This window comes from Acinonyx jubatus, chromosome E3 (assembly GCF_027475565.1).
Source record: "Acinonyx jubatus isolate Ajub_Pintada_27869175 chromosome E3, VMU_Ajub_asm_v1.0, whole genome shotgun sequence".
Taxonomy (NCBI): Eukaryota; Metazoa; Chordata; class Mammalia; order Carnivora; family Felidae; genus Acinonyx; species Acinonyx jubatus.
In genome coordinates, this window is record NC_069398.1 from 9836573 (window position 1) to 9842572 (window position 6000).

A 6000-nucleotide genomic window follows, 5' to 3' on the forward strand; every position below is an offset into this window, starting at 1 on the left:
CAGCCTTCCCTTCTATGGGCTCCGTTTGGCAGGAAATGTGTGTGAATGTTGAGCCCAGGATGGGGAAGGGGAAGGAGAAAGGGGTAGGAGGAAGGGGAAGGCACAGGAAGACCGCAGGTTTCTTTTACCCAAGCCTATTAAGAAGAAAAACTGTCAACTTGAGTTTGGGGTTTGGAAGAATAGCGAGCACAGAGATAAACGGAGACGTGTCAGTCTTCTTGGAAATCTAGGGCATTAGCTCATTTCCCTTTTAAAATAAAATAGGTCAGCTAAGTGAAATTGTGTGCTCCATCAAAGATATCCTCTGTATGAGTGTGAGACAGGGAGAAAGAAAGAGGGAGAGAGACCCAGCTGGGCAGCTTTGAAGAGAAGGATTTCCCCGAACCCGCGTCCCTACGACAAGACTCTCCTTGTGGGATTTCGTACTATTCACATCTTCTCAGGGGGGAATTTCAGTCATCAGGCAGATCAATCTTCTGCCACCACTTTGGTGTTTGTTTGTTTCAGCAGGGCTTCCTGGTTAATGAAAGAGTCAAAGAGATCGAGCTTCAAACCCCAATTCTGCCATTCACTCTGGGTGATCTTGGACAATTTACCTTGATCTCTTTGAGCCTCAACATCTTCCTATACGACATGGAGTCAATGTGCCCCACGTTGGTAGGCTTTGTGAGTATTAAGTTACCTCATATACATAAAGTGGCGTGCACACAGAAGATGCTAAAATCAAAAGGCAGAGTGCCTGAGGGGCTCAGTCGGTGAAGCATCCGACTTCAGCTCAGATCATGATCTCACAGGTCATGGGTTCGAGCCCCGCGTCGGGCTCTGTGCTGACAGCTGGGAGCCTGGAGCCTGTTTCGGATTCTGTATCTCCCTCTTTGCCTCTGCTCTTCCCCTACTCGTGCTATCTCTCAAAAATAAATAAAAAATGTTAAAAAGTTTTTTTTTTAAAGGCAGCTGCTAGGGGTAGCAGTAGTAGAGGCAATAACAGCAACAGTGTGGTAACAACATAGTGGTACCAGTATTGATAGTTATAAACGTTATTAACAGTAGCCATAGTGGTGGGGACACCTGGGTGGCTCAGCCGGTTAAACGTCTGACTCTTGGTTCTGGCTCACGCCACGATCTCACAGTTCCTAAGATCAAGCCCCGCATCAGACTCTGGGCTGACAGGGTGGGGCCTGCTTGGGATTCTCTCTCTCTCCTTTCTCTCTCAAAATAAATTTTAAAGAAACATTAAAACAGGAGCAGTAGTGGTCATAGTAACTGCAGCAGCAGGAAGAGATGGAAGAGTGTAAGAGGAACAGTAATAGTCACTCATAAGTTTCAAGCGTTTGACGCCATTTTAGAAATCCCAGACGACCTTCTTACTAATTTAGCACCTAACGAGGACTCAACAGAACTACACTGTGTGCTCCTAAAGTCCCTCATTACAACTGAGCGTCACGCTAAGGACACGAAGAAATGCTGCTTCGTTGTAGCCTGGCACCTGGGTTTATCTTTAAAAGAAGCTGGGGCTGGTTACCAAAAAACATCTCTTCCGGAGGCTGGTAACTTATTTGCAAGTCTGCCTTAAGCACTGTATCCTCTCATCAAGTTCTAAAGGGTGGCAGTGACCTTGGCAAAAATACATGTGTTAGAGCAGATCAAACCCTAGAAAGACAGAAGCGCTGAGTTCTTGAGCTTGAAATCCTCCCTGGCAGACAGCCGCTAACTCTAGTCAAGCGTATCCACTCTTGCAAGACGATAAAACACTTTGAAAAACTGCCCGCCGTTCAACTGTGATCTCAAATCATTTTCTTTTCCCATTGATTCTTTGTTCAAATTTCCAGGGAAACTAATTTGAAAGAAGGTCAGTGTTTTAAAAGGGGGGCTCGTTACCACCTGCATGTCTGGTTCAGGCTGTTTGACGACAATAAAGAACATCGAGAGGTTCTGAGTTGTTTCCTTTCCACCAAAATCACTTTCAGTATGAAAACCATATGTGACCTCAGACCCACACCTATTTATAAATCCGTCTCTCCCAAATGTGTCTGGGAGAATAAGGCCAGCCGGACAGGTTCTGGGGGCACCACTGTTGAAAGGAGATCACAATGGTGATTTCTGCTTGTGTATAACCCATGGTCACCAGCAACCCTGTGGAGCTGACTTTATTCCCTACAGACACGGGTGGCAGAGCATGAGCGGATCTGGAGGCTGCAGGAAACCTTGTATCTAAAGCCAGGGTTACTTTTTCCCCTTTGTTTTGTTTTTCCTTCCACCTGGCATTCAAGGAGAGGTTGCTGGAAAGAGGGTGAACGTAGAGTGCTTTTGTAATACCTTAAGCAAGGCAACTTCTGAGCCTCTGCTTGGGTCCCAGGAGTTCTGCCTTTCTGTCTCCATCAAAAGTAGTTTCACCAAAGGCTTCTGACATCCCTCTGGAAACAGCGGGCACAGGATAAACCTGTGTCTGGCAAGAAGCACATATATGAGTCCAGAACCCTTCCTCGGATCAGAGCTCACCTTGGCTGTCCTGCTTACTGTAGCTTTCTGCTTTTCTGACACCCTGAACTCTGAACCCAGGCTGCAAGAACGCAAGGCATACCTGAGCAGACTCTCCAGGCTCCATTTCTTGCCTACTTCACAGTGCTCCTTGCTTGACTATTTCATCCTTAACAATTAACTGGAATTTGACCTCTGTGGTTCACTGACAGTTTAGGTTTCTTCTGAAAATCTATTCATTTTCTTCCTTCCAGCTAGACTGTTGGTCCAGGCTCTTTCTATTCATCTCTGTCCCATTCAGCCTGTGCCCTGAAGGATCAGGACCCACAAGCTTATCACTTCAGAAGAGCAACAGTGATTGCTAGGAAAGTTCTTGAAATGGCTAAAAATTCGATGCCCAGCTAAACCATCGATCAAATGGGAGTCTATAAAAAAGACACTTTTAGACATGGGAAGATGCAGAATATTTCTCTCTCATGCACTCTTTCTTGTGAAGCTACTGAATGGATGTTTTCCACCAAAAAAAAGGAATAAATGAAGAAAGAAGCACGATCCCAGGAATCCAACATGGCAGACCAGCGACAGTAAGTCTCAGAACAATACTGAGCTACAGACTTCAAAAGTAAACCATCCAGTAAGAGTGGTCAGAGAGAGGCCGTCAAAGAAAAAGAATAGAACCTATAGTATGTTTGGGGATGTGTCCGTACATCTGGAAAATTATCGACCAGTATTGACAGAGTAGTTGGGGGATTCAGAAGAAAAGAAATACATAGAGAGGAAACTAAACATAATTTGGCCATGTGGAATAATTTACATAGGCAAAGTAATGTAAGTACTATTACTGATTTAACCAAGTGTTTTGATATCATTAAACTGAAACATAGTCAACTGAGACATTGATGGGTGAGCAGATAAAGTGGGGAAGTTGATTCAAGAGACCTAAGCCCTCAACCATCACAACCAGAAGCCAATACGGAATTTATGAAATTCAGGATTCTAGTAATAGATGTATAAGCATATTACATAAGCATATGGAAGGATATGCCCAAAGAAATAGCTGGAAAAGAAGAACAAGTTATTTCCAGGGAACCAGACTTGATCTATTTCACTATAGGCTTTGCAACATTTTTTTATATTTAACTATGTACATGTATTACGTTAATATATTGAACAAAAAAAGTTTGTTGTTAAAACCAGAAAATCTAGAAAAATATAAAGAAGGGAATGCAAAGTGCTCACCATCTCACAATCCTCAGATAACCACTATTCATGTTTTTCTGGATTTCCTTATAATCTCATTATGAGCAATTTAAAGAACTGATGTTTGTACACAATATTATGGTTCTCTTATTTTACATTATTTCATCTAATATTATATCTGGGGAATGTTCTCAAGTCATTAAAATTGCTTAAAACATTATTTTAACATCTGCATTATAGTCCATTAGGTAGATTTATAATAATTTACCCAATCAGTCCCTTATTATTGGGCATTTAGGTTCTGTCCAATTTTTCACTTTAATTTTTCTGAAGTGCCACAATGAACATTTTTGTACATAAACCTCTTTCCTCATTTCTGATTATTTCCTTAGAAGTGAAATTACTGGATCAACAATGAGAAAAACAAATATTTAATGAGCAAAAAGCAGTGGAATTGTTATATGAACTTTAAAAACCCCTGCATAATTGTTATAGATTTTTTAAACACTACATTTAAAACATCTTCCTTGAGATGTTCACACCCTGGGGCAAGTCACATCTGCCAACTTTTAGGCAAAATGGCTAGACTGCGGTTGGAAAGGAATGCTTACTTAGACAATGACTTCTGCACTGAGCGATTACGGAGAATAGTTAGCACATTAAATGATTTGCCCCGGAGCTTCCCCAGCTTCTTTTCCCATAGATTATCCCCAGAGAACATCACTGACTTCTCCAAATTCAGTGGCAGGGCTGGGACTGGAAGCCTGGATTTCTTCCTGACTCCTGGTCTCACGCACCCCATAGCATCACTTGATTTGAATAGGCAAGTAAACACGTAACTCTTACTATCTTGACTGGTCACTGACATTTAAAGATGGACTGATACAACAGACATTTCAGGCAGCCAAAAAGAGTTGTTGGGAGACCTTGAATAATGACTTTCTAAAAGAAAAAAATGAATTGTTGATGGAACCAGAATTTCTGGTTTCATCAAATACAAGGAAAAGAAAGAACTCAATCCTGATTTGGATTATAGAAAGTCAAGTTTACTTATCTGAGGTCTGAATAGAAAAGAGAGAAAACCGGGTGTTTCTTAGATGCCTTTTGTTTACAGAATGCCTCAGAGTCTCCACTTGCTTTTTGCTTAGAAAAATAGTGTGGTAGGTGGTATTATTTTTCCACCAGTCTCCCTTCTTTTCTGCCATGGATCACCGTCAGTGTTTCCAGCCCCAGTGAAGTTGGGCCCAGTAATGTGCTAGTTTTGGTCAACGTAATGTGGGCAAATGTGACTGGGTAGGAGTTTAGAGCATGCTTAACCGTGTTTGTGATCACCCTTACTTACACTGCTGTCACCATCCATGACAGAGTATGTACAAGGTAGTATACAAAGAGTAAACCTAAGCTCAGTTTGCATCCTGAAGCATGGCTATATCCTAGCCAACCCACAGACCAACAAGCACAACAATAAGTAAGTAAATGTATAGGACAGCAGAATATATAATTAGTTAACACTGTTGCAAAGCAATGAGATTCTGAAGTTGTTTGTCATGCAGCATTGACGCGACAGTAACTGATTAATACACATAGCCTACATTTCTGGGATCTTCCCACCTTCTCTGAGTTAGTGCCATTCTCAGAAAGAGCTTGTTAATATGACACTGCATGAAGAATTAAGGGTGATTTTCCTAAATTATAAACTACGTTATGAGTAAGAGAGTGTTTTATAACACGTTGTTTCATTTAACTCTCACAGCAGAGTATGAAGCCCACAGAGGTAACAGGACTCCTATAAAGTGACACACTGACTAAAAGGTAGGCCTGGGGCTGGAACGTGAATCAACTCAATTAAGAGAATATCCCCTTCACATACAGGACCACAACAAACAATGATACAAATGGTCCAATGAAAATAAGCTGCTAAGACATTGACAACAAATACCCTTCAGGAGATTACGGCCAGCTGGAATGGGCAACAAGAATGGCGTGATGTGGTAAGGGAACAAGATTTTCATTAGTAGCCATTTCTTACATTACTCTATTCAGGGAGCAATCTGACACGTCAATGTTATTTGAAAAGCCAACCTTGCATTTCCTAGGGAAACTCTTCCCTCGTGACATGGTGACATCCCGGGTACGGCTCTGTGGCCACATAAAATGTCGCAGTAAACAACTCAATATATATTTCAAACGTTAATTGCCTTCCCAGACCTTGGAATTTCTCACTGAGCTCACTCACAGGTTTTATTGAGGGCATAAAATTTATTGTGTTGACATACCCTTTAAAGTGCTGAGTTCATCAAGGCCAAACCAAGCCTGGATGAC